At 56.2% G+C, this 24559-nt stretch overlaps 1 long non-coding RNA gene across 1 annotated transcript; it reads right to left on the bottom strand.

Annotated features, from left to right (window-relative positions):
• Positions 1 to 24096: 24096 nt before the first annotated feature.
• Positions 24097 to 24555, bottom strand: LOC134809221 (uncharacterized). The gene is made up of 2 exons (XR_010154393.1): positions 24444 to 24555; positions 24097 to 24312 (listed from the first exon to the last, which is right to left on the bottom strand). It is a non-coding gene; the product is annotated as an uncharacterized LOC134809221 (long non-coding RNA).
• Positions 24556 to 24559: the final 4 nt, after the last annotated feature.

The raw sequence follows: 24559 nt of genomic DNA on the forward strand, positions 1-24559 counted from the left end.
TCCCTTGTTGGAGGAGGACTCAATTCCGCAGCTTCACCTTACCATTCAGCCTATGATAAGGAGTCCATGCAACCTCCTCGAGACACATTTTTGTCTCAAACTCAATTTCAACCTTTGGGTCAAAGCCCTAGAAAAGAAAATTGGACCTGAAGGACCCAGAGGCAGATGATAATGAAGTTAAAAGGCACAGCACAGGTGAGTGATTCCTGCAGGTTAAGCCAAGCCTCCTGTTTCATGGATAAAGGTCATGCTAGTATCCAAGGCATAAGCGAGGTCTAGGCAATTCAGAGGCTATTGATAGCAAGGGAAATAGGACGAACATGGGTGAGAGCAGATACTCCCACCCCCTAGGCCCCCCTGGTAACATGGGTGAAAGCCGATTTGACACCCATAGGTAGCACCCTGTTGTGGTCACTGGGACCCAGGGATATGAGGATGGAAGAAGAAAGAAGGTTGCCTCACTTTATCTCCCTCATATACCCCAGGTATTTGCTAGGAAGAGAAGGGAACCTGGGATGCCTCAATTCCCTCCTTCTAGTGGGTAGCCATCCATCTTCATCTGTACCCCTTTTAAATGCATCCTGACCCCCTGGGACTCCTTTGAAAAAGAAAAAAACCCTTCTTTTTTTCCTATCTCTTCCTCTGTCCTGTCTTCATAGATAGGCAATTGTGTCTCTGTACAATGGGACACTCCCCTCAGATGCATCCTCCAAACTGGGAAAAGTTAATTTCCCAAACCTTAAACTGGTTGGCTTAGGACTGGACTCAGGGGAAGGGATCCCAGAAGAGCAACATGCCTGCAAAAGGGTCAAGGTTTTATTTTTTATTATTACTTTTTATTTTTTTAACCAGTTGGGTTTTTGGCCTCCCTCTCCTTCTACAGTCTGGGAAAAGGCCTCAGGATTTTTGAGTTGTCCTTAACCCCCAATTATTTCATTTCAATACATGTTTTCTAATAACCTAGTTTGTCTCCTCTCGCCTTCAGGCCATCAAACTCCAATCGGTCTTGCAAGGGGAGCCTTGGACGGTAGCCTTCTGCTGGGAACCCTTAAATAGGCCTCTGAGGGAGCTCTGACTGCTGTTTCCCCAAAACAGTGCCCCTGTCAGCAGGAAGCAATTAAGACTTCGTCCTTATTCTTATCCTTATTCTAACACCAATTAGATGTACTTCTTTAGAGGGGGAATGACAGCTGCAGGAGACAGATGAGGGAAGCTGCCCAGGGCTTTGTCTGCACATGCCCACAACGGACTGGGGACCCACCTGCATACTGGGAGGATGCGGTGGAGCCATGGGAAGTTTGGGCCTTATGCAGGGGGAGCCTTGTCTCTGGCTCATGTGTGGTGGCCTGGAATTCAATCTGTGTGGTGAAAGCCTGTCGGCAGGACCTCTTCTTTTGCTGAGAGCTTTTTGTTAGTAAATTCTGCTTTCCTCACCTTTCAGCATGTTCACGTGCCTAACTTCTTCCTGGTTGTGGGACAAGAACCCAGGTTTTCGCTGAGCTAAGGAGAAGTCGTGTATCGATGACACATGGACTGCGTGAATACTACATGGAGTGTGGACATGTGAACTATGGAAAAATCCCACCTAACCAGGAGATGCAATTTTCAAACAATTACCTACTTCACTTTTCAGTATTTTATTAAATATTATGTTTGTGCTGTTAGCAGAAAAATCAAACTCTGTAAAATTAAATTTTAAAGAGATATTCTGAGCCAACATGGCTGATGACGACCCATGGAAACACAGTCTCATGAGGCCTGAGAAAGTGTGCCTGACGTGTTGGGTTATGGTGGTGGTGGTGTTGTTGTTGTTGTTGTTGTTGTTTTGAGACGGAGTTTCTCTCTGTTGCCCAGGCTGGAGTGCAGTCGCACGATCTCAGCTCACTGCAACCTCCACCTCCCGGGTTCAAGCGATTCTCCTGCCTCAGCCTCCTGAGTAGCTGGGATTACAGGCATGCACCACCACGCCCAGCTAATTTTCGTATTTTTAGTAGAGATGGGCTTTCACCATGTTGGTGAGGCTGGTCTCAAACTCCCGACCTCAGGTGATCTGCTCATCTCAGCCCCCCAAACTGCTGGGATTACAGGCCTGAGCCACCATCCCCGGCCCATGGTTTGGTTTTATACGTTTCAGGGAGACAAGAGTTATAGGCAAAGACATAAATCAATACATGGAAGGTATACATTGGTTCAGCCCAAAAATGAATGTGAAAGGAAAATCAATCTTGGGGCCCCAAAATCGCTAAGCTAAAGGGAAAATTCAAGCTGGGAACTGCTTAGGTTAAACCTGCCTCCCATTCTATTCTGCCGAGACCAGCTCGGTCAGGGAGACCCTAACCCAGCAGCACTAGAGGAATTAAAGACACACACAGAGAAATATAGAGGTGTGGAGTGGGAAATCAGGGGTCTCACAGCCTTCAGAGCTAAGAGCCTTGAACAGAGATGAGATTTACCCATGTATTTATTGACAGCAAGCCAGTGATAGGCAGTTCCTATAGATTACAGATTAACTAAAAGTATTCCTTACAGGAAACAAAGGGATGGGCCGAAATAAAGGGATGGGCTCTGGCTAGTTATCTGCAGCAGGAGCATGTCCTTAAGGCACAGATCGCTCATGCTATTGTTTGTGGTTTAATAATGCCTTTAAGCGGTTTTCCGCCCTGGGTGGGCCAGGTGTTCCTCACCCTCATTCCGGTAAACCCACAACCTTCCAGCGTGGGCATCCTGGCCATCATGAACATGTCACAGTGCTGCAGAGATTTTGTTTATGGCCAGTTTTAGGGCAAGTTTATGGCCAGATTTTGGGGGCCTATTCCCAATACTATTCAAAGTCATCCCTCTGCTCACTGAGGTAAGTGTGTATCTGATTGCTTCCTTTGGAAAGGCTAATCAGAAACTCAAAAGAACGCAACCATTTGTCTCTTATCTACCTATAACCTGTAAGCTGCCCCCTCCCCACTTTGAGGTGTCCCACCTTTGCTTCAAGTTGTCCTGCCTCTCTGGACCAAATCAATGTTCATCTTAGACATATTGTTGGATGTCTCATGTCTCCCTAAGATGTTTAAAATCAAGCTTGCTCCAACTACCTTGGGCACATGTCAGGACCCCTTGAGGTTGTGTTACGGGCAGGTGTCCTTAACCCTGGCAAAATAAAATTTCTAAAATGGCTGAGACCTGCCTCAGATATTTGGGGTCACAGGCAGAATACTGTGAATGGGGGGCTTAGAGGTTGTAGGTAGATTCAGAGATTATTTCATTTGCAATTGGTTAAAGGAATAAAGCTTTGTATAAAAATTTGGAGCAGGCAGAAAAGAATGTTTAACATCAGGAAGTCTTCGAACCAATACACTGGGTCAGTGTGACCTACGGGGTGTGTGACTTAACCCTTGTCTGGCACGAGCTTAGGTCCTGTTTATACTTCGTCAGTTTTGGGGCACTGTTTTGAGACAGGGTCTTGCTCTGTCACCCAGGCTGCAGTGCAGTGGCGCGATCATGGCTCACTGCATCCTGGAACTCCTGGGCTCAAGGGCTTTTTGTGCCAGGAAAGAAGTATGTTTTTCAGGTTTTTCTTGGGTCCCCTTGGCCAAGGGGAGGTCCATTCAATTGTTGGGGGGCTTCCAATTTTATTTTTAGTTAACAGTGCAGTTTTATACATTTTTGTATTAATATTTAAGGGAAAATCCAGAGAAAAAAATAAAAACATATATTTAGCACTTAGATCCTTATGTTCCTAGAATTTTTTGAACTTTAATTTCAATTAATATATCTATTTTTTGTTGCAAATGAGTGTGATGGGCAACAGAAGACTTTCTGGAATAGAAACACGTCTTTTACAACCGTGAGGAAGCAGATCCTCTGTGTCTTTGGAAAACGAGATCACGTTCCATGGTATTCTCCGGGCCTTCGGTCCTTTTACTCTCCCTGGCCCTTGCAGAAGGCTGGCTTAGCGGGGTCTGAGTCCACTGAGCCCTGTGCCGCCACCTATGTTAGACCCCGCAGGGCATCAGCAGCTCTCAGGGGGCCCCAGCCCAGGCCTGAGTCAGCCTCTCGGAGGCCACCAGCTGCGTTCACCAGGCACCAAGGTCGGGAAGCACGGCTCTAGGGCAGAGCCTCTCAAATGCTCTCCCAGACCAGCCCCAGGGCTATCACCTGGGAACGCATTAGAAATGCAAATTCTCAGGCCCCACCCAGCCCTTCGGAGTCAGCAGGCAGGGCTGGGGCCAGCCCTGTCTTAACAGGCCTCGGAGTGGCTCCGATTCTCTCTATGGACTGGGAACCAGTGCTGCAGCTTCAGGGAGAAATTCAGCCACACTGAGACTAGCACTGTAAGCCATTTGGGAAGTGGGGGCAGTGGATGAGGAGGGGCAGTGGCAGGCAGGGGAATGAAGCCCAGGTTGACGAGAAAGAGTGAAATTTGAGTAACTGCAAGGAAAGGCCAAGAATCCCACAGTCAGCTCACGGCCTTGGACGTGGCTCACAGGCAGGGAGGGGGAGACTTCGCAGGCTTCAGAGGGTGTCAGGGACCAGGACCCTGGAAGCAAAGGTTGGGAGCAAGGAAGCAGCGCGACCCCTCACACGCCACCTGGAGGCCTCGGTCAGGCCTGGGCGCCGGCACAGAGCTGGTGAACAGACATCCTCGGGGGAGCTCCCGCTGCAAGCACTGCGGCTGCCCAGGCAGGTCGGGGGAGACCCGGGTTCGGCTTCTTTCCAGACCTCGCAGTATTTCTGTGCCCTCACCTGGCTGTGAGCCCCAGGTTCAGAGAGAGGCCAGGATTGGGGCAAGGGAGCCCAAGGAGAAGGCCGGATCCCCTCACGGGGGTGGCCCTGGATTCCTTGGCTGGGCAGAGAGTCACTGGGGATCTCCAGACAAGGGACACAGGCTTTGATGAAGGGGCCCCAGCGAGGATGTCTGTTCACCAGCTCCACGTCGGTGCCCTGGGCCCACCGAGGCCTCCAGGTGGGGTGTGAGGGGTGGCGCTGCTTCCTTGCTCCTAACCTTTGCTTCCAGGGTCCAGGTCCCTGACACCCTCTGAAGCCGGCGAGGTCTCCCCGTCCCTGCCTGTGGGCCACGTCCAAGGCTGTGAGCTGACTGCGGAATTTTTGGCCTTTCCTTGCAGTTACTCAAATTTCACTCCTTCTGGGCTGGTCCAGGAGACCCCAGCTTGGGACAGGGCCTGTGGCCCCTCCAGCAGCACGCACTGTGCCCACCCGCCACTGGTGAGGAGCTTCCAGGAGAAACACTGCCACCCAAGCAGCACCCCACATGGCTGGCCTCCCCGCACCGGGCCGGCACCCCACAGCGCCAGTCACCCACCCCACGCGGCTGGTCTCCCCGTACCGGGCTGGCACCCTGCAACGCCAGTCACCCACCCCACGCAGCTGGCATCCCCGCACCGGGCCGGCATCCCACAACGCCAGTCACCCACCCCACGCGGCTGGCCTCCCCGCACCGGGCTGGCACCCCACAACACCAGTCACCCACCCCACGAGGCTGGCCTCCCTGCACCGGTGCCAGCACCCTGCCGTGCCAGTCACCCAGAGTCCTCCTGCCCCAGGAATGAAACCATCCTCAGGCCGGGCACTGTGTCCTCAGTGGTGGTGTCTAGGGATGGGGTACACAGCCCAGCCTCTGCCTAGGGCTCGGAAACCCTTGGCCAAATCCCGGCTACTCCCTGCTCCGGCAGGCTGAGCGATGCCCGTGCATGCTGAGCCAACCAACCAACAAATGTCCCTGCCGTGTGTGCCGTGTGCGTGCCATGTGCATGCCGGGGCGGACGGCCTGCTTGCTATGGATGTGGGGCTCCCTGCAACCCCATGAGGCCCTGCAGCAGCCTGGCTGTGTCCCCGCACCCCTGTGTGTTGGCAGAGGTCAACACCACCGGACCCCTCCACGCTGGCCCCCTGCCTCTCCATTCCCGCTTCCTCCCTGTGAATGTGCTGTGCCCTAAAGTCACGCTTCCTCCAAAGGCTGCACTCCATCCACCCAGGCGATAAGAGTCGCTCAGACACTGTTGATTATACGGCCACACACACATCTCTAGCTGGTTTCTTGTTCCAATAATACTGGTATTTTTTAAAAGCAAATTTGATTCCTTGATCCACCGTGGCTGGGTGTTTTGTAAAAGGTAGAATTAAATACCAGGTGTGTGTTAGATAATTGAACCAAGCTCACAAGGCACAGGTCAGTGAGTGTGACAATTGTCAGAGGCAGGCAGAGACCGTGATGGCCTCGGCTCTTACAGAGAACATTCCCCAAGGGAGCAAAGCCTGGCAGGAGGCCTCCCTTGGAATTCACCGGAAACTTCAGATGCCAGTTACAGGGGAGCATCGAAACCGAGAATGCCGCATTTATGCCCAGGCCCTCGCCCGCAGCGACCTAACCCCTTCCAGAGGCTCTGCTGGCTGAGGCTTGCACCTCTTCCCTGCAGCTGCTGGAGATCCCGTGTCTGTTCCTGCACCCCGCAGGGTGAACCTTCAGAGGCCCAGCGCCAGGGTCCCTGTGCTGCTGAGAATGAAACCCGCCCTTGGGGGATGAAGTGCCTCTCCACCAGCTCCGGGGTCACAGTGTCGCTAAAACATCCGGTTGGGCTCTGCAAAACGGCGTCTTGGGGGCACAGCCTCTTCACAGCCACGGGGCCTCCCGGGAGGAGCACAGGCTTCTGGGTGTGCTCTGTCCCTGGGACCCTCAGCTCACAGGCCAGGAGGTAGGACCCCGGTGGCTGAGGAAACGGCCACACGCTCCCCATGTCCCGTGCGACTGCTATGGAAAGAGGTGATTCCCAAAACGAAACAGGGGAGGGGGCGCCACCCAAATCAGGGAGAATGGGCGCTGTGGCCAAATACACAAACGTGTCGCCGTAGCATCTCACAGGCCCCACATCCATTGCTCCAAACCTGCTCCCGGCCCCTCGGTCCTCCCCATGGCTCCAGCCGCCCCCTGCCCGGTGTCCCACTGGCAAGCCCTCATCCTCCCTTTCTCCCTCCGCCCCCTCCGAGCCATTGGCCCATCCTGTGGATTCCACTCCGAATCCATCTCAGATTAATCAGCACAACCTGTGGACTCCACTCTGCATCCATCTCGGATCAATCGGCCCATCCTGTGGACTCCACTCCGAATCCATCTTGAGTGCACCTGCTGTCTCCCTCTCCATGGTGCCCCCTGGCGCCCCCGCCCCCACTTAAGCCTCCGGCCTCCCAGCCTCCTCCTCCCTCAACCCAACTCACCAGCAAGAGGGACCCCTTGAAGACCCGAGTCCCAGCGTGCGGCTCCTCAACCTCCTCCAGTCTCTCCTCGCAGGAGGGTAAGCTCCAAACCCCCAGGCTGCCCGACGGAGCCCACGGCACCAGACTTCTCCCCACCAGCTCTGCCCGGGAGGCCTCTGCAGGAGGCCCCGGCCCGCTGGCTCCTGGACCCCTCACCCTCTGCTCACCCTCTGCTCACCCTCTGCGATGCTCCCAGAACGACCCTTTACAGCTACTGCAGATGGGAAGCCCCCTCCCCCGTGCCCGGGGCTGTGTGGGTTCACGGGGTGCGCCCTGGGCCGCTCCTCACCGCCTCCAGCACTGGATGCTCCCTTCATCCATTTTCACTTGTGTATCGTCCATCTCCCCAAATCCGCGAGGCCCACAGCTGCCGAGCGTTTTCTCCACTGTTATCCCAGCACCAAGCACAATGCCGGCCACCTGATGGGTAGTAAACAAGTGTAGAGAGAAAGAGAGGGAGAGAGGGAGAAACAGGAAGGAGGGAGAGTGGGAGGGAGAGAGGAAGGAAGGGAGGGAGGGACAAAGGGAAAGAGGGGGGAAGGAAAAGGGAACTTGTAAACTTCTAACATTTAACAATTTGTTGACAACTTACTGCATAAAGATGTGATTTTTGGCAACGGGAGCCAGGAAATGCTCAGTGCTGCTTCATGTGCTGAGCCTCTGCCACTGCACACGGCCTCACTGCCCGGGGCCGACAAGCTATGTGTGCACGCGAGAGTGCATGTGTGTCCATGAATGCGTGTGAGCGTAAGTGCACGTGCATGTGTGAGTGCGTGTGCACGCATGCTTGTGTGCATGTGTGCTGTGTGTGCACGTGTATGTGCATGTGAGTGTATGTGCATGTGTGTGAGTGTACCTGTCTAACCAGCAACAGCCTCATTAGATTCCAAGGCTGCGTGAGTCACCTCCTGCCACAGGTAATTAAAACTGGGGAAAGGCCCGTGGCTTTGAATGGGGCAGATAGAATCAAGCCAGATAAAGGAAATGATTGCATCTCCAGGTGGCTGAAGGGGAGGAAGCTGGACTCATTCCGAGTGTGACTCCAGGTTTTCAAGTGTAAAACACGAGGAGATGTCAGTCGGGTGCCACTGCTAATGAGGCAGCCCACAACTGGTCTCGACGTGCGTCTGTGCCTGTAAAAGATGAAAGTGCAGCAGCACCCTGAGAAATCACACATCTTCGCCGTCCGTACTGCTCAGGGCCCCAGCTACCTGTTCTGCGTGTCCGTGGCTGGGCCGTGTGTTCGTAGTAGAATCCCGTGTCAAAGCACCCACCCTCAGAGGCTCCTGGGGGAGGCCCAGTTCTGTCCAGCAGCATGGGAGAGAGATGGTGCTGATGAAGAGGACAACACGGGGCTGTCTGCAGAGCACCTGCCACGCGCCAGGCTCTGTGTCCACAAGCACGGTGGCTGCTCCCACATGACGGAGCTCGTGCGGCAGCTCCAGGACTGTCTGCTGCCAGAGCCCCAGCTCTCTGCCAGCCCCAGGCCACCGTGCGAGGCCCTCAGTGAAGAGGGGGCCGTGGCTTTGGCTGCAGGATGCACGGGCTCGGGGTCGGTTTCAGTCAATCCTTGATTTCTCATCGTTGCAGCTTCTCAGAGGAGTCAGTTCACAACGAGCAGAACAGCGTCCTGGAGAATCCTCCACACAGGAGGTAACCATGGAAAAAGTGTCTACATATGGCTCTGATATGAAAAACTAAGCTCTGGACTTAAAACAGTGTAGCAGTCCATAAGCCAGAGAGGTGAAGTGAAGAGACCCACCTGAGTGTGTGCAGCAGCAGCCCAGGCCATCTGTGCCCTCCTCATGCTGAAGACCTTTCCAGAGCTCGAAAAACATGTCTAAAACCTCGTGAATACCATCAAAGAGGTAACAAGCCAGTGAGCACTCCTGTGTCAAGACCCGAGAGAGGATAGAAAGTCAAGAGATGGGCCCAGGGTTTGGAACCGCTTTGCTCTGGAGGTATTTGACAACCTGCAGGAGGCAGCTAAGTAACTGAGCTGAGTCGCCCATGACCTGGAGAACAGGAACTGGGGTCTGCCCAACAAAGGTGGGTGCCCCAGGCTGGGCGCGGTGGCTTATGCCTGTAATCCCAGCACTTTGGGAGGCCGAGGCGGGCGGATCACGAGGTCAGGAGATCGAGACCATCCTGGCTAACACGGTGAAACCCCGTCTCTACTAAAAATACAAAAAATTAGCCGGGCGTGGTGGAGGGTGCCTGTAGTCCCAGCTATTTGGGAGGCTGAGGCAGGAGAATGGCGTGAACCTGGGAGGTGGAGCTTGCAGTGAGCAGAGATGGCACCACTACACTCCAGCCTGGGCGACAGAGTGAGACTCTGTCTCAAAAAAAAAAAAAAAAAAAAAAAAATGGTGGGTAACCTGGGAAGCACCTCTGCCTCATGCCAGGACCCAGAAGGGTTGCATTCTAGGACCAGGGTGAGCAGAATACAAATTAGCCCTTGCACAGCCTGCAGCCTGGCTTCTAGGCATTCAGGCCAGGAAAACATCAAACCCAGAAATTATGTTAAGGCAATCTCCAAATACTGATGCCAGCAGGCACCTAGCAGAAGCAATTTGTAAAATCCTATCTGGAAGAAAATAACACTATACCAGGCCTCAAATTATTTTTTATGAATAAGTTTTCAAATAAAATGCCCAGAATATAAAGATGACCAAGCATACAAGGATACACAACCACATGAACAAAAACTGGCCAAAACAACAGAAAATAGACCCTCAAAGACTCCAGATTAGACATAGATGTAAACATCTGGGCAAGCTTGGAAATTTTGGCAGGAAACTAGAAATTATGAAAAGTGGAATCTGCATGTTTGAAACACTACAAACAAATTGCCACAAACTTAGAGGCTTAAAATAACATAATTTATTCTCACACAGTTCTGGAGGTCGGAAGATCAAAATGAGTCTCCCTGGACTATTCCAACATATTTTTAACTCCAATCCCGGAAGGAAAGGGGAGAGAAAATGGGGAGAAAGGAACATTTGAACAGATACAAGCTGGCAATTTTCCAAAACTGATAAAATGCATCATTCTGCAGATTTGAGAGACCAAGAGAAATCCAAGCTGGATAGATAAAAAGAAACACAGAGTAGACTCATCATAGTGAAACTACAGAAAACTAAAGTCAAAGCATTACAGCAGCCAAAGAAAACTGCAGACTTCCTTCAGAGGAGCCACAGGAAGCCACACAGTGTTCATGGAAGCCAAGAGACAGTGGGGAGGCATTTCCGGTCCACTCCCAATCTACGATCCCCCACCACGCAAATGCCCCTGGATGCAACCTCCATTCTTTGTACAGCAGCTGGGTTGGTAAAATAGAAACTTCAATATCCTGCCACCTGGGGGCACCACTCATTCCCCAAACATTTATAGGGGATTGTTCTGTATAACGGGTCAAATGTCTTCTGGGTGACAGAGCAAGGCCCTGTCTCAAAAAAAAAAAAAAAAAAAAAAAGAATACCATCTTGACCCTCTTTGTAATAATTTATTTGAGACTCTTTGAGACCACCCACCCCTTGTAAAAATTCAAATTACTTTTTAATTTGCAAAGTTTATTTAAGGGCTGGGCACAGTGGCTCACGCCTGTCATCCCGGCACTTTGGGAGGCTGACACAGGAGGATCGCTTCAGCCCAAGAGCTTGAGACCAGCCTAGGCAACATAGCAAGACCCCATCTCTACAAAAAATACAAAAATTAGTCAGGTGTGGTGGTGCATGCCTGTAGTCCCAGCTATTTGGGAGGCTGAGAAGGGAGGACTGCCTCAGCCTGGGAGGTTGAGGCTGAGGCGAGCCGTGATTATGCCACCACACTCCAGCCTGGACAACAGAGTGAGACCCTGTCTCACACACACAAAAAAATTTAAGAATGAACAGAACTGGAGTGATGGAGACCAAGAGGGAGGAGGGCACTAATACTGAAGTTCAGGAATGTGGGAAGGTTCTAGAAGGCCAATGGCTACAGCACCAAAGCATGCTGGAGGAGCAGGGAGGTCTGGACACCAGGCATGACCCAAAGGGCCCCAGATCTGCTTTGCAGGGCCACCAGACCCCACATCGAACCCTGTGGACAAACGTTTCTCTTGAGACTTGTCTGCTGCAGTTTGCCACGGTTACTATGGTTACCACAGGACTGAACGAAGGAGGACAAATGCAGAAATGAAAACTTAAACTGTTGTAAAGAAGGGGTTTGGGGAAGAAGAAGAGGGCTCCCTGCTTCTAGTGAGCAAGGGCCACCGCCGCGAGCTTCTACAGCCCTTCATATTTATTAGGTAGAAAGAGCAGGGAGGAGGAGGTAACGATCGGAGGGCTGCTTGATTGATCACAGGTTCACATTATTGCTCACAGGCTTCAGATGTGCCTCATCACAAGAAACACTGCACTTGAGGCGTAACTGCCCTCAGCATTTCTTCGGGGCAGCAGACGCAGTTTGTCAGTTTGCCAACATTCTGCATTTATGAGAACAGTTTGCTGTCTACTCATACAGCCTCCAGTGGTATACTGAGTGGATCACGACCCTCACTCTTTCGGCCTGCAACACTTGTCTAGTCTTAGCATGTGATGGGGCCTCTGCTTCCCTGCTCCCCTCAACAGCTGTCCAGCCGTCTTAAGGACACAGTCAAGAATATGAACAAAGATAGTGTTTGCAATGGTTTTCATGGTAGAAAAGACCTGACTGCCACAGGGAAGCCTGATAGGGCCTCTGAGGTGGCTCTGAAGTGGGGGGCCACTCAGACGCCTGAATGCCAACTGGAGGGAATGTGCGTAGGGGCTGAGAAAGGCTGAGAAAGGCTGTGAGTCTGGGATCAGGAGACGTGCAGGGCTGAACGCCGTCTGTGCCCTGGAGTCGGTCACTATAGTCCATCAGGGCCCCATCTCGGCGCCGGAGACACCAGCAGGCAGGCAGCATACAAAGGCTCCCACTTGCTTCTGACCAGGCCCACCCTCACCACCTCTGCCATCCCCAGCATCCTGGTACAGAGCACTGTGCCGGGTATTAAAATATAACATGTGTCCAAAGACAGGGCACAAGATCAGGGCACCAAGAAGCAATTATCAGCAGTGCTGATCCAGACCATGGATATATTTTAGCTCCAGCTTTTTGCTAACCTTTCTTTTCTAATTTCTCCAAAATGATCATAAATTGATTTTTCATTGAAAATTAAAAGGCTTTTTTCAGTGTTTTGTCTATTTAAGGAGAGGCCACTGCCACGGTCCAGCTGAGAGAGAACAACCTAGAATGCAGGTGGGGTAGTTTGAGAATCACCAGGACATGGGGCCATGTGTTCAGGCAGGGCCTGATGGGGAAGACACGGGGACCCTGGGACCTGATGGGGCAGCTGGGGGTGGTGACTGGAGCTCCAGCCACAATGACTGGACCACTCAGACGGTTTGGGACAGGGAGGGTAGGGAGGGCGTGCACTGACGTTTCAAGAAAACCATGAGGAGACTGTGGAGGGAGGCAAGTGCTGGAAAGCAGATGCCCAGTTGGAATCCCAGAGAGCCCAGGTGGAAGAGGCAGCTGAGGAGGGGCTGCCAAAGAGGAGACCGCACAGTAGAGAGCTGGGGGGTGGGGGGGCGGTCACAAGAGGTGTGGAGACGGAACCCCAAAGTCCCTGAACGCTGAAAACCAGCACAAGGCTGGGTGAAATACGAAAGCATCAGTGGAGGTAGTTTAAAGAGGAGCTTGGCTGACAGTTCCCTTAAGCCCCCAGCAGAAGCAAAAGCAAATGGTCTCGGGGGAAACACACCTCCAAGGCATGCCTGGCTCAGAATGGACTGGGCACACAGAGGGAAGGCCCCAGTGTCTGGGGGGCTGGACTCCCTTCCTAGAAGTGCCACGAGGCAGTGGCAGAAGCCCCACCAGCCTGGGTCCCTGAGTGACTCTGTGGAACAGAGCCCCTCTGAAGATCTCACTGGACTGGTTGGTAATGAATGCGAGAAGCAAACTTACCTCAAGCCCTAAGATTTGGGAATCATTTGCTTCTGCAGCATAAGCCAGGCCCACTCTGACTGACAGAAACACGTCCCCAGCCGGGACCCCCACAAAACCATACGCAGGCCACAGGTATTTGCCACATGAGTGGCCACAGGCAGCCCGGTGTGGTCCACAAACCCCCAGGGCCAGTTCCTGAGGCCCAGCATAGTCCTGCAGCCAGAGGGTGCCACCTCCCTGGCCTGCGGGGTCTTCCCCCAATGCCACCCACTCAGCCCTCAGGGATTGGTGGAAGGGGCCAGCCAGCGTCCGAGGCAAACCCCTCAGGCTGCACTCTCTGCCAGTGTGGAGCTCCAGGTACAATGAGCGACACCCTCAGCCACCAAGGCCCAGCTGGGGTGTGAGCCGGCACCCATGGGTGACCTCCTCTACCACCTGCATGCAGGTGGACATGCCAGCAGCAGCCTGGGGGCTGCAAGGACCCCAGCTCCCCCTGCAGAGACACTCACCTGGTAACCAAGCCCGTGTAGGCTGGCAAATCAGATGATTCAGGTGGCTAATTTATTTATGACAAACAGGCTAAATTTAGGTTAATTACTTTGTAATCATTGTCTGGAGGGCACATGGTAACACCAGAGGCGGTCCACACACACTGAGTGTGGGCAAGTGAGCGCTGTCTCATGGGGCTGCTGCCAGCTGCCCGGGGCCCTGCAGGCTGGAGGTATCTGCCCCGCGGCAGGCGCCCCAGGAGTGGGACGAGCCCAGGTGGAGGAACATCAGGCGTCACCTGTCCAGGGCTTGCACACTGGTGCCCTGGGCAGTTCGTGGTGCACACCTGTGTGTATGCGGAGCCTGTTTGCCCCCAGGTCCTGCAGCCCCTCATCCTACCCTGGAGCTGTGTCTTTGTGGTCCCTCGTAAATGTGGGGCCCCTTGTGATACCTGGGGCAGCCCCTCCTCACTGTCGCCAGCTGGCCCCTGGGCTCCCGCCACAGTCTCCTCCTTCCTGGACTCCATCCTTTCCCATACAACAGGACAAGTGAACATTCCCGAAGGTCAGTCTGGATCCCCGGCTACAGGGCCCCCCAGAGCCGTGCCACGCCTCCCTCACATCCCCCACCCCCAGGCACAGCCCTACCAGGCCAGCTCAGGAGCCCCTGCCTCTCCCTAAACTCCAAAGCTCCACCCTCATTCCAGAACGAGCTGCTGCCCTGAGCCCTCCCCACCCTGACCTGGCTCCTTCTGCTGAGGCTCCAGCCCTCCCTGAGCCCGCTGAGGCCGAAGTCCCACCTCGGGGCCACGCTCTCCAATCAGCCGGCCACTTTGGCTGAGGCCGAAGCCCCACCTCGGGGCCACGCTCTCCAATCAGCCGGCCACTTTGGCTGACAGTGGCTGGTAGGCTTCTCCAGCTCCCCCAGCCATGGAAGCGAGGGACTGCTCCACCCCTACAGAGGGCTCTGGTTGGGCACACAGCAAACCCCACCACAGTGGGAGGGCCCGGCCACCAGGCCAGCATGCCCTCCTGCCAGCCCCCTGTGAGCCACAACCCAGAAAGAGCCTGGAGCTGAGCGGCCCCTGCTGCCCCATGGCCCCTCTTCTCCCCGTGGACATCAGGCCAGTGGTGTTGCCAGATGACCATCCCTGCCCAGGGGGTCTTGCCCTCATGGCAGTGGTTGGTGTCCTTGCACAGAGCCCAGTGACAACCCCCCACGGCCAGCTCAGGGCACCGACACTGATGGGCAGCGGCCTCTCTGAGATGGGGCTTCTGGCCTTTCCTGCTTCTTTGGATGGGCCTTAGCCAAGGTCTGTCGGAATCTCCAAACCAGGCCTCCAAACGCCGAGTGTGGGCTCAGACGCCCAATGACTAAAGCCAAAATGAGCATCACATAAGCTCTGAATGCGCTCTTTAAAGGGTGACGAACAGGTGTCAAAACTGAACTTATGTTTGCTTGCGTCCCCTCCCTGGAGGTGCGCGGCCCTCACTCTCTCCCTGCAGCAGACTTCAGGAGAAAACGCAGAAGATTTGGCTGCACCCACTCCTGCCCCTCAGAGTGCTGAGCAAGAGCGGTCGGTCTGAGCAGTCTGGCAGAGTTGTACCTGCAAAAGGCAGGCCACAGATTACCAACGTTCCCATCGCTATTTCACGATTTTCAAATTAAAAAGTGACACATATTGGCTCTAACAAGGGAATCAATACAAAATAAAGGTGTGAATTCCCTCAAGGTTCTGCTGCTGGCTAGAATGGGGGCCTAGTCCTGGACTAGCACGCCTGCCCTAAACAGTCAAACACTGGACGGAACGCACAGGCACCTGTCCACAGGCGCGGGTGGGTGAAGGCTGTGATCCAGGGGGAAGGACACACTGCAGATGCCACAGCTCCCTTCCCAGGGCAATTTCTACCCAGGCACAGAGGCTTGACTCCAGGCAGAGCCTGGCAGGGCCCCTGAGCCTAGGAGCTGGAGACGGAAGCAGGAGTGCACAGAGGCGGGGCCTAAAATTCATGGGGCCCCAAGGCCTCAGCTGGGTGCTGCTGCATTTGCCCGGAGGGAGCACGTGGCAACCTACAGAGAAGCTGCCTTGGGCTGAGGGGGGAGGAAACAAGAAGTGGAGGGTGCTGGGGACACAGAGCTCTGGCCAGGCCAGCATGGAAAGAGCCCCCGAATCCCTCTGAGATCCCCTGGGCATCCAGCCGAGAAACTAGAAAGGCCACAACTGAGAAGTGAGGAAGACACGCTCAAGTAGGTCTACCCTAGAGACGCTGGCCATGCCTAAAGGCAAGCCCTGGCAGGAGCCACAGGAGAGACGGAGGGTGGACACGGAGTCCCACTCAGGTACAGAGACTTGGGAGGCCCTTGTGACATTTCTCAGACCCCACCCAACAAATGGTAAAACCAAACTCGGACCAATTCAGGTGAACCCACCAGTTCTCAAGCGCCAAGGGGACCAATAGCAACAGTTCTCTTCTGGAGAAGGGGAGAGTCCAGGGCATCTTCCACGAACAGTTACATTGCTTTTCTCTCCAAGCTCATCACTGCCTTGTTCTGAAGCAGCTCCAGCTGTGCTGAGCTGCACGGAGCAGGGGAGACATTCTCAGAGCATTCCAGATTCCAGCCAGAGATGGTGGGGAAGGGGCCCTGGAGCTCCTGGGAAGAGGGCTGGGCAAGGCCTCTCACTCAGGCATGGACCAACGAAAGTTCTTGGCTCCCCAAAGCTGCACACACAGAGAAAAGGTCCACGCCGCACAGAAAAGCTCCCGAGAGCTCTGCCGCCACCACCAGAGTCTGGAAACGTAACATTCAAAATACTCACATAAAATTACTCAACATATAGTGAATTTAAAAATTACAGTTCTCGAGGAAAAGACAATCAACAGATGCCAACCCCAAGACGCAGCCTAGGCTGGAACCATCAGACGAGGCTCTAAGGCAGTTCCGGCAGCGTCCTCTGGAGGCAAAGGTGAGCACACCTGGGCTGCGTGAGAAGACAGGCGTTCCCAACAGAGAAACGGAGAGCAGGAAACAAACCTACACAAAGACTGTAGAACTAAAAAATACAACATACGAAATACAAATTTTACCCCATGGGCGCATAGCAGAATGGAGATGGTGGAAGAGTCAGTGGCCTTGAAGATGGGTGAATAGAAACGGCACATTCTGAAGAACAGAGAGCAAAGGGTGTGTGTGTGTGTGAGCACGTGTGAGTGGCTGTGTGCCTGGGCGTGTGTGGGCGTGGCACTGTGTGGGTGCGCAGGTGTGGGGGTCTGGCACGCGAGGGTGGTGCAGGGGCGTGGCCGGGTAGCTCCCTGGTCCATTCCCCACCCCGCTGCCCTCCAGCACCTGGTGTTCGGCATGTCACGGGCTCTGCCCTCCTCTCCTTCCCTGTCACCACCCACATCGTTGTCCATGGCAAACCCCGGCCCTGGGTTCTCAAACAGAAGCAGCCCAATGGAAGGTTAGGCTGACTCGGTCCAACTGAGTTCCGGGGTTGGGTCCCTGTTTGCGGGCCCATTGGCCAGCACCCCAGTCTCTGCCCGCTGGAGGCCGACAGCTCCTCACTGTGACAACCAGAAAGGTCTGCAGATGCCGCCCAGTGTGCCCAAGAGGCCAGGCAGCCCCTCGTTAGGAACCCCTGTGACAAACACAGAAGGGGACTGGGTTGGAGATCACACTCAACTGGAGGTTACGTTTTCACATTTCTTGCTAGAAGCAACCGGAATGGACAGGCATTGGCAAGCCGATTCCAGGACCTCTGGCCAGGAAGCCCGGGGCCTGCAGCTCTCTGTCCAGCTCCCAGTGTGCTCAGAGTCGACCTTGGCCATGCCGCAACTGCCAACTTCAACCAGGAAGGGCTGCCGCAGCCGGGCTCGCTACGTACCCTTGCTAGGTAGCTAATTCAGTCTCGTCAGAGCCACCAGATACAGACTCTCATGACCCCACGGCATCAAGGAGGGTTATGTGGCTGGTGGGGGCAGGATGACGAGCCAACCTGTCTTCCATCCAGGGATGCAGCTCCCAGGCCCAGATGGCGACCCAGCTCCACCCAGCCCTGGGGTCTTTGTAGGCAGGCCCAGGAGTGGCCAGCTAAGGGCACGTGTTTGTCTTGCCCACGTCCCCATCAGTTCCAGGGATCAGGTTCTTGCCACATCCACCTCTCAGCAGCCCCTGTGGGAGGAGAGAGGGGTGTGCTCCAATGCTGGCTGCCAGCAGGGCTGCTCTGGGGCTGGGATGAGTAGCCTTCCCAGGTGCCCACTCTGGGCTGCTCTGGCCCTATCTCTACCATGTACACCCCTGGAGCCCACGAGCCACTGGCCTCACTGCCCCGGGCTCCACCCTCCATAGCAGGTCAGGGCTGACACGACAGGACACCTGCGGAGCAGCCCAGGCGCGAGGGAACAGACAGAGACAGATGGAGAGACAGAGACAGAGAGATAGAGAACTTCACAAAAGAGCAGGCCAAATGCTTTGCTGGAACTGCTCCAAAGATGCCCCCACAGGCACACACACTCTCCTACATGTGTGCACATATCTGCACACAGATGTGTACAAACACACATGCTCGGTGATGTGGAACCCGAGGTCTGGGTGGGATCAGCTCCCCCCCGGACATTTGGGATTGTGCTGCAGCCCCGTCCTCTGCTTTAGGAGCTCCTTCAGGTGGGAACCAGTCCAGCAGGAGAAACCCGTGAGAATCCCAAAGTCTCTTCTGCCCTTAAGCTGCAAATGTTTCATGTGGTTCCAACTCATTTAGTATATTATCCAGGATTTCAAAGATCCATTAGCAAAGGACAATCTTCCACGTTTGTTTCCATCTGAATTGGTTCCAACGAGACAGTCCTCTGCCAGAAAGCCCCACACACGCACACAACCTGAGAACTCTTCTGGTTTCCCGCTGCTCCTCCACCAGCCCTGAGCAAACAGGAGTGCCCCGCACAGAGGCTGGGGCCATGGCAGGTGTCCAACGTGCTCCCTGCCCAGCAGGGATGTGCCTGTCATGGGACGTCCAAGGGATAGGCACCCAGCACACCTGGGGCACCCAGCACACCCGGGGTACCCAGCACACCCGGGCACCCAGCACACCCAGGACACCCAGGCACCCTGCACACCCAGGCACCCAGCACACCCGGGGCACCTACACATCCAGGGCACCTACACACCCAAGCACTCAGCACACCCAGGCACCCAGCACACCCGGGACACCCAGCACACCCGGGTCACCTACACACCCGGGGCACCTACACACCCAAGCACCCAGCACACCCAGGCACCCAGCACACCCGGGACACCTAGCACACCCAGGCACCCAGCACACCCGGGCACCCAGCACACCCAGGACACCCAGGCACCCTGCACACCCAGGCACCCAGCACACCTGGGGCACCTACACATCCAGGGCACCTACACACCCAAGCACCCAGCACACCCAGGCACCCAGCACACCCGGGACACCCAGCACACCTGGGGCACCTACACACCCGGGGCACCTACACACCCAAGCACCCAGCACACCCAGGCACCCAGCACACCTGGGGCACCTACACATCCAGGGCACCTACACACCCAAGCACCCAGCACACCCGGGCACCCAGCACACCCAGGACACCCAGCACACCCGGGCACCCAGCACACCCGGGACACCTAGCACACCCAGGCACCCAGCACACCCGGACACCCAGCACACCCGGGCACCCAGCACACCCAGGACACCCAGCACACCCGGGGCACCTACACACCCGTGGCACCCTGCACACCCGGGCACCCAGCACACCCGGGACACCCAGCACACCCGGGACACCCAGCACACCCGGGCACCCTGCACACCCAGGACACCCAGCACACTCAGGCACCCTGCACACCCAGGACACCCAGCACACCCGGGGCACCTACACACCCAGGCACCCAGCACACCCGGGCACCCATCACACCCGGGGCACCTACACACCCGGGGCACCCAGCACATCCAGGCACCCAGCACACTCGGGCATCCAGCACACCCAGGACACCTGGCACACCCGGGGCACCTACACACCCGGGGCACCCAGCACACCCGGGCATCCAGCACACCTGGGGCATCTACACACCCAGGACACCCTGCACACCTAGGCATCCAGCACACCCGGACACCCAGCACACCCGGGCATCCAGCACACCCGGGACACCTGGCACAGCCGGGGCACCTACACACCCGGGGCACCCAGCACACCCAGGACACCCTGCACACCTGGGGCACCTACACACCCAGGGCACCCAGCATACCCAGGCATCCAGCACAACCGGCACAATTGGGGTACCCGGGACACCTGTCACACCCAGGGCACCCACACATCCAGCACATGCCGCCCCTGGCCCATGGAACTCGTGCTCTGATCTGAAAGTTCTCTTCAGACTCAGACTGGAATGTTGAGGATCCGAGATGGTGGCCACCTGGTAGGGACCTGGCCCTGCGGTGGGAGGGTGAGCAGCTAGGCCCAGGACTCTCAGTGGGTGACCTCCTGGAGGGATGCCACCCAGGGTGCGGCTCCATCCACCCCACGTTGGAGGAGCTCTCCTTCGGACAGGCCTGGGTGGGAAGGCATCCAGGAACCATGTTGGTGACTGCTGCCAAGTCTCAGGTGGCCCCGTGGCTGTGCCCTGGAGGTGGCCCCATGTCACCCTTGTGAGGACGATGCCCCCTTCCCTCCTGGCACACATGTGCCCACTGCCACCTGAAGAGCTGACCGGGCAAGGGGCACAGCTGAGGACAAGATGTCCTGACCACAGCTCAGACATGCGCTGGGCTGGGAGGGACCAAGACAGGAGATCCTTCCCCGAGAGGCGGGTGGGGGTGGCCTCCTGGACACGCCCACCACAGGGAGGGCTGCTGTCTCCCGAGCTACTCCATGTTCTCTCTGCTTTGCACACATGGTCTTTAATCCTCACCACCACTCAGGGCTGGGGTGTGACTGCCATCAAACCCATTCCCAGACCAGAAAACAAAGACCTAGACAGCTTCCCTAGCTAGCCCAGGTCATACAGCTGCTGGGGTCTGAGGAAGGCCAAGCCCCAGCAGGCTGGCCAGAGCCACCTTCAACTGCCAGGCCCACAGCTCACCCACAGCCACTGACCAGGCAGCAGTGGGGCTGCCCCATGTCAGCCTCTGCCCACAGGGCAGGACCACAGAACATACCCTGCCCTCCCTCCGACCCCCCCACCACCACCCCATGCCAACTCTGCCCATGCCTATTTGGCAAGCCCCAGACAACACTCCTGGCAATGCCATGAGCAGCTTTCAGGTCTGTGGTCCCCACACGACGGCACCCAGCCCCACCCACAGTCACACGACAGGGTGACACTGCAAAGCCTAAACCGGGGGTAGGGCCCTGCGTCATCTCCCGACCACAGAGATGGGGCTGAATGCTCTGTGCTTACACACCTGAAAAACCAGTTGCTTTCACTTTGCCATCCTAGCCTCTCATGAAATTCTACTCAAAAAAGAAAGCTACAGTATGCGTTCTTGTTATCCCTATGACAAGCAACTTAGAGAAACAGCACTGCCAGCTACCAGGCTGGCCGATCTTCACCCCAGCCCCCGGGGGGTTCTGGTAAGGATGTAGGGGAGTGAGTCACCTGACCAGTGCACCACCCAGCTGGGGGCAGGGCTGCAGGGCCACACTTGTGGGAGGCAGACAACATGCATGGCCACTGCAGGGGGAGGAAAATCTGGAGTCTGGAGCAGAAGGAAAGTGGCTGGGGTGTCCAGAGCACTTCCCCACTGAGCTGGTGGACAGAGGAACTTCCAGGCATGTAAGGGAGGGTGCTGAGAGCCGGGCCCTGGTGTCTCCTGGCCCAGAGTGGAAGGTGAGGCTTTGCCAAGTGCAGCAGGCGGGCTAATGAGCCTGATGGTGGGGGGACTGAGAGGACCAGACCAGGGTGCGAGAAGAGGCGTGAGGTGGCTGTGTCGCAAAGGCCAGCACCTGAAGCGGGGGAAGGTGGAGCAGTGGAGGCTGCCCAGCAGGCCCCTGGGTCTAGGTGGACACTGCATAGGAGGGTGCAGTGGGCCTCATGCCACCAACCGCACCCCCTGGAGGCAGAGGGGCCACAGTCCTGGAGGGTGGGGGGCCCTGCAGATTCAGCGATGCACCGGGGCACGGCGAGGACCATTTCTTGGCTGGGGCTTTGGCAAATGACCTCACCTCCCCCACCTCAACTCCTCAGAGCACGTCCTCGGACATCTCATGGCTGGGTTCACAGGGAAGCCTTCAGAGGGGAAGATGCCCGGATGTGTGAGGACTTGCCCACTTCTGGTGTCAGAGCTCGGGCCCTGCAGGTCAGGTTCCACACAGCCAGCAGCGCTCACAGTCCAGGCATGGGAACGGGGCCACAGGAGGGGCACAAAGGTGGAGAGCCCCATCTCCCTGACGCTCCTACGGGATCCCCGAACCAGTACGCCCACCCAGCAGAGGGCAGGGCTGGGACATTCAACGGGGTGAGGCCAAGGGCAGGGGTTACAGATGTTCGCCAGGGGATGACGAAGGGCATGGGCCAGCTGCCTCGGGGGCACCAGACCTGCCTCGGGGTACCAGTTGGCACTGCCCAGTGGGTGGGTTCGGTGGGTGTTGAGGCCTGGAAGGTGTATCCGGGATGGGGAGGGGGTACAGGCTATGGCTGGCTGAGTGGTGCCAGGGTTTGGGGGAGGAAGCTGGTGTTTCCTGCCTCTGCAGGGAGGTTCACCTTGCTTTGTCCCCTCAACAAAGCCAAGCTCTCGTGACAACGGGACACAACCTGGACAGATCCGAGGAGCTGAACACCTCCAGCTTCCACAGGGCTCAGCCAGGACCTGGGCCCAACAGCATTCCCTCCCAGATGGGGCCACCACGCCACATCAGCACGACGAGACCTCCTCCCAGGGTGCCCCCCACAGCCCAGGGTCCAGGCCCCAGGCCAACACCCAGAGGGGCTGGCTTTGTTCACAGCCCCTCTCCAACCCCTGCCCCCACCCCAAGCGGCCCCACGGTCCCCTCCAGGGCAGGGTTTCCAGAATCCACCTGTCCTTAGTGTGTTCACTGCCCCTTGGCAGCCCCGAATCTTTGTACCTGTTTCCTGTCCCCTCCTTGTGTCCAGGTAGCATCCCCAGGGCCCTCGCCTCCAGCACAAATTCCAGCCTGCAGAAACCTTGTCAGCTCAGGGGGCCACGGTGCAAGGCGCACCCAGGGGAGGGAAGCTGGGGCTGCCCTGGGGTGCCTTTCTGTGCAGCTGGAGCAGTTCTATATCCTATGAAGAAACTGGTACAGAACAGCACTCCTCTGAAAAATTAGCAACCTCGTCTACACAGAGACTGGACTGGAGAAGCCCCAGCAGGTGCAGCAATCCCGGAAGTGAGAGTCAGAGCTGTGGACGCCACCCTTGCTGTGGCCCAAGCAGTGAACTGGGGGCCGCTAACCCCCAGGAAGGGTGAAAAGCCCCAACACCCAGAAGATGAGACCCTAGAGCTTCCCTGGCCACCCCAGCAGCCCTCCCCATCCCAGGAAGCAGACAGGTGCATGGGAAAATCAAGGATGGCACTCAGCCAGACAGGCAAACAACTGTGGCAAACCAGTGCCAGCAGACAAAACCCAGAAACACAGAGCAAATGAAATGGTAAAAATCACTGTCAACCCCCAAGGTTATCTGTGCAGAAAGGGTCCATACAGTGGGTGGGGACAGCCGTCCTGAGGCCCGCTGGCCGGGCTGGCCCTTGGCTGGCGTCTAGGAACTGGGATTTCCGAGGGGCTCCCTGAGCCCCGCCTCACTGGGCCTGTGCTATTTGTACAAGGTGGTTTAGGCAGAACACTCACATCCCTGCTGAGAGTCTGGATTGTAGCGCAGCCCAGGCAGAAGCTGCTCACGTGACCAGCCCCCGGGTACATCACCAGGCAGGGCATCCCCAACATCGCACATGCAGCGTCCCAGCTGCTTGCAGGGGAGTGAGGCACGTCCTGCGTGACCCCCACCCCAGGAGAGGCCTCCAAAGCTGAGCCTGGTGCCCCTGGACTCGGCCCCAGGAACCTTCCCTTGGCCGATTTTGCTCAGTGTCCTCCCTGTGGGAAATCACAGCCGTGGCTACCGTGACCTGAGTGGCCTCTGTCCTCCTGGAGAATCGCCGCCCTGGGTGGTCTTGGGGACCCCAACTCAGTATCACATTAGAGTTCTTACTCATTAAAAAGAATGCTTAGTGAGAACACTGGGCAAAGGGCAGAACAGACATGCCTGGGGGCCTGTGCTGAGGCACTCGCCCAGTGCACCCCACCAGGAGCAGCCTGGGAACCAACCCAGGGAACGAGGCGCCAGCACCTGGGGAAGCCTGGGGACCCTGCCTCACAGGATTACAAAGGAAAGCTGACCGCCAACTACCAAAACAGAAACAGCAAATCACTGACACAGGAATCTGCCTCTTTATTGACATGCTAAGTAACAAGACGCAGAGGCAGGTCTCATTGCAACCAACCGTGACCACAGAGGACCACAGAAGAGTGATGACAGGGAGCTGTGCTTCTACGCAACTGCAGGAGGGAAGCACGGCCGGAACAGCCTGCTGGCTTCTAGTGGTCAACTGTGCCACTCACACGATGGCATCTGCTGAAAAAGCTGCAAAATGTCATTTATAGGTTAGTGAACACATCCGTCTCACAGACCCCAACTAACCTGAGAATTCCAGAGGAAGACCACAGAATGACGGAAGGGAGATCAGAAACAGAAGAAAACGTGCCAGAGCTAACCCAAGTCTGCAGAAAAGCCCCCGCCGTGAGGAATCCCAGCTGGGATGATCTGGTGTGCTCCCTGGGGGCAGTGGCCACAGGCTCCTCTGACAATACGACAAAGGGACACACACTGC

The sequence above is a fragment of the Pan troglodytes genome, chromosome 22 (assembly GCF_028858775.2).
Source record: "Pan troglodytes isolate AG18354 chromosome 22, NHGRI_mPanTro3-v2.0_pri, whole genome shotgun sequence".
Classification (NCBI taxonomy): Eukaryota; Metazoa; Chordata; class Mammalia; order Primates; family Hominidae; genus Pan; species Pan troglodytes.